Genomic DNA, 9,801 nt, shown 5'->3' on the forward strand with positions numbered 1-9,801 from the left:
ATTAACCAAGTATTTCATTTGCCTGATACGTATATACTCAAACGATAGACACGAAATGTAAAAGTTGGAGCAATATATGCTTTAGGGGAGCAAAATATCATTGATAATCCAAATTCAAAAAGGTATTTGATGTCGAGGCACTCGAGGTTATACTATAAAGCTTCAATATTAGTTGATGATGCATCTATGAGTAATGAGAGGACAACTTTCTTAGATGAACAATTCGATTGTATCTATAATAAAATGAAAGAGATGTCCATTAGTACTATATACAATGATAGAAGTAAAAAAAAAAATCCATTGATGAGGATCTTGGTATTATTGATCCTTCTGCAGTAAGAATTAAGGAATGTAAAAAGAAATTGAAATCATCAAAGGAGAAACTAACCTCAAATTCTAGGCTTTGTTGTGGATGCGAACATTGAGTAGTGTCACATGACAAGCGTAACTGTCCCAATTTGCAAAAAGGGTATGTGTCGATTCTATTTTGCATTTTTATTATATTTTTTCTTGCAAATACAAATTAATTTGATTATATTTTGTGTATGACAATGTGTCAATTATCAGATCAATTGAAGATAATAATCATATCAGTCTCGATGACACATATAAACCTGATTTGGGATATATAGCAGGTACTATTAAAGTTTTATTTTGTTAAATTATAGTGGTTTATTGTTTATGAGAAAATAAAATTAATAAATTATCTTTATTTTGCAAGTTCTAACAACATGCGATAGGATGTTGTAATTATCTATGGCTGGTATTCATCTATTTCCTTTCTAATAAATTATCTTTTCATTAAATTCCTAGTCTTTCACAAATTATCTTTCTAACAAATTATCTATGCGTACTGTCATTTTCCTTCTTGATGTAAACACTTACAGGGTTATGGATCACATATTATGTGAAAAGTTAGTCTTTTTGTAGCCCTTTTAGGTTAAGGCTGTGTTGTATCTAATTTTACTTCAAACTGATCACAGATAAATAACAAGAATTCTGGAACCCCACGGACGGATGATTGAATTGAATTCTTGAGTTCCAAATGGAGAGCAACCTGAGTGAAAGACTATTCTCATTATGCAATCTGGAGACTTTGTTTTCAACTATGCTGTCATGGATTGCTGATTTTGTTCTTATTTAAGGCATAATTGTATTTTACTTCTTGCAAGAAATATGTACAACGCTTGCTTGTAAGGAGGGGACATAGAACACTAATTTTTCTTAATCCGTAGTTTCTACCTTCTCTAATATTTTGGTTGAGCTGATGAATCAATTGACATCTGCGACATTTGTAACATCAATTTGCATCATTACTTTTTGAATTCCTTTTATTCACATCATGCTATCTCTATAAAACTATTAAGTGGTTGTGTGTCGATCATTGTCGTTAATCTATTACTTCTAGTTGCATCCGTTTGTAAAGTGTTTACTCTGTGAAGTTCATTAGTTCCATATAAACGATAAGCTAAAGTGAACTGTTAAATCTTCTTCTAATAAAAAGTGTAGTGTTTACTAAATGCTAAATACTGGCAAACATTTAACACCTTAACTTGATCCAAAATTACAAGGGTGACAATTGTGGATGGGGAAAAGGTTTACACTGTGGTTTTTAATAAAAGGATTGCAAGCATTCACGTGGATCTTCAAGAGTCGATCGAGATTCATGCCGAAACAAGTATTTAGCCGGAGCAAGGAATTATAGCACTATACAAGTTGAAATTACAACACCAATATTATTTAATAGTGTTTAACGACAAACTAAGTTTGCGTTCAGAATTACAAACATTTAGCCAGTTATATTACAACGCCAACATTACTTAGCACTAACTAACCAGATGAACTAACAATCAAATTAGGATTAACGCTAAGGGAATCAAGTCCGCCATCACTAATATCCAAATGAATTTTAGTATTTTGATTATTCCTACATTATATCCACGAGAAGTATTGTGTTCACTTTCAATTTTACAGGATGAACTAGTATTGGTAGTCACCCACTTTTGCCATCTATGTCGCCCACATTTATAATACTGTCTTCCAGGATTCTTGGTTGATTTAAAAACACACATAAATGTTCTTTGTCCGCAGTCCTTACATGTTACAGATTGAAATCTCGTATTGTTGAGCTGCTATAACTTAATGATGCCATTAAATAACAACCTAATAATCAAATTTTCATTAATTAGATTAAAATTCTTTTTACAACATTCATAGATTAAAATTTACAACATTCAAATGAAGGAAGGGAGTTATGTTCATGTTCAATCTCTCTTAACTATCATATTCATTACTGGTTGAACATACATTTTCAAGTCTAATCAATTTTAAATGCAAGGATAGAATCAAGTGAGACATCTAAACTTGTAGCGTCAGAGTTAATTTTAGAACTTCAACATTTCATAGAGCTTCAAAGTAGTATATCCTTAGCTAGATTTATTATATCTTAGTAGCTAACATTTTGATCTATTATATGTCAATAGTTAACATTTTGAAAAGAAAGAGCATTTTGTAGTAGAAGAGCAGAGAAGTCACAAAACTTTGAAACTATGCATCACAACCATTCAAATAAATGCTCCAAGTTACCATACACCTAACAACACATCCATCAAAAAACATATTCATCAAATAACAGCAATATCAGAAGAAGCTAAGTTTCACAAAGAGTTAAAAAATTGAATTTGCAAGGGAGAATCCCAAAGCTCAATCCCTCAACTGAATTAAATGTTTGGATCATTTGTTTGACAAGACACCAAATGAACTTCCTACAACAATAAATGAGAGAATCTTTTACCAATCAACTTCCTGCTCCATTGAGGTGAAACCTGTTGGGACTTTGATGTCATTAGAGGGGGAGGGGTGAATAGCTCATCACCCAAATCATCGCTTCCTATGCTTGTTAGTGCACGACGAAAATATAAAATAAAACTAACAAATAGAAAGCTAAACCTAGAGGCAATAACCAAGACAATCAAACCTCTAGCATGTTGATGTAATGTGATTCGGAGATCACTTACTCCTACTCCATGGCTATCCCTAAAGTGGACGATCCCAATCCATCGAGGGATGATTCTCTAGAGAACTTTCGGCTAGCTCGTGTAGCTCTTTGTGGGTGGAGAAACCTCACCACAACTCGTACAAACCATACTAGATCACTTGAGTACTTGGAGACTCTAATTAGGGTTGACTACCACTAATTTTATCACCTTGCTCAAGCATCCCGAGCTCCATTAAATAGAGCCCAGATGGAAACATCCAAGCAATGTTTCCGCTACCAATCGATTGTCATATTTACCAGTCGACTAGCCTTCGTGGATTTTGATTGTTAAAGGCCAACGACTCGATACCAGTTGACTGATGAAAATACCAGTTGACTGCTATAGTAATGCTACACTAACGCTATAGTAAACTGAAATTTTACCCTAAGTATAGTCTCTCGTTCACTCGTCCTTACCCGCACAACCTAGACCTAGCCTTCTAACCTCGTCCATCAGCCTTGCGTCCCTTAGATGTCTCTCCATCCTTCAAGCCTTGCCTTCTAGAGCATCCATTAGTCTTGTCATTGTTGTCAGATCTTTCTTTGCCAAGAGCCTGCTCATCCGGGACTTCATCCATTGCCAAGCCATACTTGGACTTATGTTGCCAAGACTATATGCTTGGACTTACATCACCAAGACTCACCCTTGGACTTTCCTCCTTTGTCAAGATCACACTTGGACTCTCCTTGTTGTACCTGTATCCTGCACACTCACAATACATATTAAATACAACAATAAATGTAACTTAAACCTTTGCTCAAATATCAAAACCTAGGGCACGTAGATTGCTCTAACAATCTCTCCCATTTTGATGTTTGACAATCATTTAAGTTAAGGAAACATAAATGTAATAACAATGCAAATAAACATGCATATCTACTCATGCATAAGTCATGGAACCTAACCCTAGGCTTGCCCTTTATCTAAGCTCCCCCTTGAGGTAGGATTTCTCGTAAAATTATTCTCCCCTTTGCCAACAAGTGAGCAATTACTCCCCCTTCACCTTATAAGCTCCCCCTTGAGCTAGGCTTTCTTGTAGGGGTATATAAGTTTCTCACTTAAACCTAACACTTCTCCCTCTTTACCATACATAAAAAAGAGCTCTAATAATATTCTAATTATTAGACTTTTTAACCTCTAATGACCATAAACATCATGTATTAATTTCCCATAAGCTTACATACATGTTCACCATCCTTTTGGTCATTTCCTATTGCTAAAACACATTTTCAAATTGTATCAGTCGACTGCCATTAACCCCAGTCAAATGCCTCTTCAAAACAAGCTCATGAAGATATTCTGTGCTCGTGAATAGTATTACTAGTCCACTAGTAACTACATCAGTCGACTGATACATTATTTCAATCAAAAATAGCACTTCTGACCTAACTTTAAAAATGCATCAGAAATTTTACAGACCTCTAAAAATTTTTAAATTTATGAAGAGTTCTGTTTTACCAATATCTACTTGAGAAAAATATATATATAAATATATTGATCATGGATCCTAAGATTGACATAAAATCCAAAACTAGCTAAATGGTTCAAATAAACCTTGACCTAAAGTCCTAGTTTTGATTTTTTTTTTCTTGATGTATCTACCCATACTAAACCATAATATATCCATACCATTAGCTTATATGACATCTATACATCAAAAATTAATTTTTATGCAATATATGTTGGTGCAGCGGGCCTGACAAGAGGGGTGAATTGCCTGTTAAAAATAAAGCGAACTTTTCTCGCTCTTTCAACTCTAGTTAGTAGCACAGGTATACTAAACTGAATAATAAAGCTGAACAAAAAGTAAGAGGGCAATCTATTTACTTGGTTACTGTTGGTGCAACCTTAGGTCAAGGTTGACCTAGTTGACCCGACTCGAGTTGACCTGACTCGAGGTGTATTTTGATGTTTGACGAGAATAGAAAAGTTGTATCTTGATGTTTGACAAGAATACAAACTTGGGAGATTGTGGGTGCAACCTTTGGTCAAGGTTGACCTAGTTGACCCAACTTGAGTTGACCTGATTCGGGTAAAGTCCAAGTATGGAGACTTGGCACGGAAAAAGTCCAAGTATGGAGACTTGGCACGGAAAAGTCCAAGTATGGAGACTTGGCACGGAAAAGTCCAAGCAGGGAGCTTGGCATGGGAAAAGTCCAAGTATGGAGACTTGGCACGGAGAAGTCCAAGTATGGAGACTTGGCACGGAAAAGTCCAAGTATGGAGACTTGGCACGGGAGAAGTCCAAGCAGGGAGCTTGGCACGGAAAAGTCCAAGTACGGATACTTGGCACGCGAAGTCGGAGAGGGCTCGGTAGCTCGTTCTCCGGACTAGGTCAGAGAGGGCTCGGGAGCTCGTTCTCTGGACCAGACGTGGAAGTCGGAGAGGGCTCGATAGCTCGTTCTCCGGACTAGGTCAGAGAGGGCTCGGGAGCTCGTTCTCTGGACCGGACGAAGTCGGAGAGGGCTCGGTAGCTCGTTCTCCGGACTAGGTCAGAAAGGGCTCGGGAGCTCGTTCTCTGGACCGGACGTGGAAGTCAGAGAGGGCTCGGTGGCTCGTTCTCGGACTAGGTCCGAGAGGGCTCGGGAGCCTCGTTCTCCGGACGAAGTTGGAGAGGGCTCGTGGCTCGTTCTCCGGACTAGGCCGAGAGGGCTCGGGAGCTCGTTCTCCGGACCGACAGAGTTGGAGAGGGCTCGATAGCTCGTTCTCCTGACTAGGTCCGAGAGGGCTCGGTAGCTCGTTCTCCGGACCGGATGAGGAAGTCGGAGAGGGCTCGGTAGCTCGTTCTCGAGATCAGAGAGGGCTCGTAGCTCGTTCTCTATACCGGAAGGCTTTAGGTTTAAGGTCGGAAATTGGATCGGTCTGCACCGATCGGATGATCTATGGGTTATCCGACGGTGGTGACCGATCAAGAACCAAACAAAGGGCTCATCAGAAGGTATCGATCGGTCACCGACCGATCAGAAACGATCGAGGCGAAAAGGTAGGGGATCGGTTTGTGGACCGATCCACCTATACCCTGATCGGTCCAGACCGATCCCAACTCTCACAGAGTTGGTTGCAGAGCCCGATCAGGGAACACCTGATCGGTCCATAAACCGATCAGAGACTCGCAACCATGTTGGAGCCTGATCGGTCCAGCCGTTGCGACACAACGGCTAGATTTCTGTGTTGTTCTTTGTCTTCTTCTTCGCAGGTGCAGATATAAATCAGATGCTGAGCGCCTCTACAGAACGCTCTTCTTCCTCACTCTTGCGATCTGAGCTTTGCTGAGCTCCCTATTCCTGAAGCTTCGTGTGAGCTTCCCTCGACTGGGTGATCAGCTGCTGTTGACATCGTGAAGTTGCTGCTTCATCGAACTCCAGTCGACGAGAAGGCAAGCAAAGTGTTTTTACATTTATATTGTTCTTGTTTTCTTTCTCTATTGGTTGTACTCCATTCTTGCTGTTGCAAGAGAGATTGTGGCGAGGTTTCTCCACCCAGAAGGAGTTCATATTAGCCGGTTATCCGGGGTCTCATCCACCGACGGATTGATAGGCTTCGTCCACCTTACGGACACGCCGAGGAGTAGGAGTATCATCTCCGAACCTCGTTACATCATCGTGTTTGAGGTTTAATCTTCTCCACTTTTGTTTCTACATTGTATTTCCGCTGCGCTAACCTAAATTATAGGAAGAAACGATAATTTGAGGTCGGCTATTCACACCCCCCTCTCTAGCTGCATCCGAAGGTCCTAACAGTTACTGTTGGAACCCCAAGGTTATTTTGGTGTGATCAACAAGTTAAGTTAGGTCCTGCGTTGTTTCTAACCTTGTGTCTAAGTGTGCAGGAGCTTAGGAACACAGGTAGTCGAGCGGAAGACGCAGCTAGCGAGAAGGACGGCAGTCCGAGGGACGAGGTGCTGCGGAAGCGCGCAGTGGTTCCGAGGGACGAAAGCCGGAGCGGAAGATTGCTCGGGGAGCAAGAGACGCAGTTAGCGAGAAGGTCGACGACCGAGGGACGAAGACTGCGGATGAGTACACTGGCGGACGAGAAGGAAACACGCGGCAATTCCGAGGGACGAGAAGCCGGAGGAAGCCCGCTTGAGAAGACCGGAAGTTGGGTTCGGGTGAGCCCTTTTCCGGATGGCAGAGATCACCCAAGTAAGCGAATCCGGAGCGGAAGACCCGGACCGAGGCGGGACTAAAACGGAGCAGAGGTCCCGGACGCAAAAGTCAACCAGAGTTGACTTTTTACTCCGGGGCGCCCGGAACAGTCCGGGGCGCCTGGAACGTGAAGTTTGACCAGAACGCGTCTTTCGCGTTCTGGACGTTGGGGGATAAAGTTTTATCCCCCCCCAGGGCACCCGGAACCCTTCCAGGCGCTCCGACCAAGACTATAAATATAGCCTTGGTCCAGAAGCTGTCAATGATTCAGAACTCACGCATTTCTTTCAAACACTTGTACGCTTTCTGTAGTTAGCTTCTGTTGTACGCTTCAACTTTGTAAGAGGCTTCTCCGCCTGAAGGAGAAATTCTAGTGCGATCATCTTTCTTGGATTAACAACCTCCCCGGTTGTAACCAAGTCAAAACCTGGTGCCTCGTTTTCTTTTCTGATCTTAGTTTATTGCTTTGATTATTTTACAAGTGTTAGTTTAAGAGTTCGAAAAGGGTGTTTGCGTTTTTGATTTTTGCAGGGCTATTCAACCCCCCCTTCTAGCCGGCCCAACGGTCCTACAAGTGGTATCAGAGCCAAGACGCTTCAGGAGGACTAACCGCCAATCGAAGCAAAGATAATGGCCGGACCAAGCATCCACCCGCCGAAATATGGAGGAGATTTCGCTACGTGGAAGAATCTGATGCAGGTATTTTTTACCACAGACTTTGAATTAACTTTAACAATGGAATCCGGTTTTGTAGCTCCAGAAGGTAAGGAAAAATGTCAATGGACAAAAAAGGAGCAGGCTGAATTCGTGGCGAACGGCAAAGCAGAATACCATTTGCTAAGCATTCTTCTACCTCAAGAAGTCAACAGAATCGGACAATACCACTCGGCAAAGGAACTTTGGGAAAAGTTCCTCGAGCTGCACGAAGGGACTTCCGAAGCCAAGTTCGCCAGAAGAGATCTGCTTCGGAATCAGCTCACCAGCCTGCAACTTGGGGAAGATGAGACAGTCGCGCACTTGCACTCGAGAATCAAAGAGATCATCACCAGACTATCGAATCTCGGAGAAACGGTAAGTAACCGAGATTCATTAAGGTACGCACTAAATTCATTTCCTAGAAATTCAAAATGGGCATCACTAGTAGATGCCTTTTATATTTCTAAAGATTTAGAAAAGATCTCGTTAGAAGAATTTTTTTCTACTTTTGAAGTGCATGAGTCAAGATGTGCAGGAATGAAGGAGCCCAAGAATAACGTCGCCCTCAAAGCTTCGAGAGACGAACCAGAGTCGGAATCCTCTCTCGATGACGAGGAAATAGTAATGATGGTAAGAAGATTCAAGAAGCTTTGTAAATCCAGATCTACTAACCATCCACAGGGGAAGAAGAAAAGGACGATCCGCTGCTACCACTGCGACGAAGAAGGGCACGTCAAGGACAATTGCCCCAAGCTGAAGAACAAGAACAAGGAAAAGGGTAAGAAGCCTATCCAAAAGCGAAAAGCCCTAAAGGCGACGTGGGATGATACGTCGTCGGAGTCGGAAGTCGAGGCATTCTCCGGACTTGCTCTAATGGCAAGTCATCAAGACGACGACTGCGAGTCAAGCTCTTCCGAAATGAGCATCGAGAGCATCGATGAAGGGGGAGCTTCGTCAGAAGAAAGCAGCAGTTCAGGGGGAGACACGGAAAACAAACTCGACAAGATAAGTCAGGTACGTTCACTTCCTCCCGATAAACTTTATAAATTTGTTAAGTTATTAACTAAAGACTGCTGTAAATTAGAAAAAGAAATAAAAAATTTAAAAATAATCTTAGCTAAATCCTGCCCTCTAGAAGAATTAGATAAATCAAAATTAGAAAATGAAAAATTGAAAATTGAAAATAATGATTTGAAAATTCAAGTAGATAATTTGAAAAATCATGCATGTTCATCTAATTCTAGAAAATTTAAAATTTTAAATTGGTATTATAGATATCACCCGGGACAAATTAAGAATATCTCTAGGAAATATGTCCCTAAGAAATTTTTAATCAATCCAGTAGGCTGGAACCTTTATTGGGTTCCTAAATCTTGCTTAGTCTAAGTTTTAAAATTAAAATTAGCGCTTTTCAGTGAGAAAATTAAACAATGAATTTCTCTATGAGGTTTTGTCTAAGGAAGTGGTTGTTGCTCCAATAACCAAGAAGGCTTAGTGCCTCGCCACGACCTGGAAGCCAAAATATTGAAATAAATGTTTAATTAACTTTCTGTCAAAGAATTAAAATTAGAATTAATTAATGCTTTCAAAGTTAAAAAAAAAACATTTTTTTCAAAATATTTTTATACTTAGAAAAATACTTTTTGCCAAAGTCAAATTTTCACTTAGAAAAATTCTCAAAGTTTTCACTTAGAAAAATTTTCTGCTTAAGTTACTTAGAAAAATTCTCATTTTTTGTTAATTTAGAAAAAATTTCATAAGACAATTTTGTTTAAGTTAAAAGACCATTTCGAAATTGAAAATTTCTGCTTAAAGTCTTTAAGAATTTTTTTTTACTCTAAGTCTTTAACCCTTAGTTCTTTTTAAACCCCATTTTTTTTGTGATCAAAGGGGGAGAAGAATTAGTATAAGTCTAGGGGGAG

This window comes from Zingiber officinale, chromosome 11B (assembly GCF_018446385.1).
Source record: "Zingiber officinale cultivar Zhangliang chromosome 11B, Zo_v1.1, whole genome shotgun sequence".
NCBI classification, from domain to species: domain Eukaryota; kingdom Viridiplantae; phylum Streptophyta; class Magnoliopsida; order Zingiberales; family Zingiberaceae; genus Zingiber; species Zingiber officinale.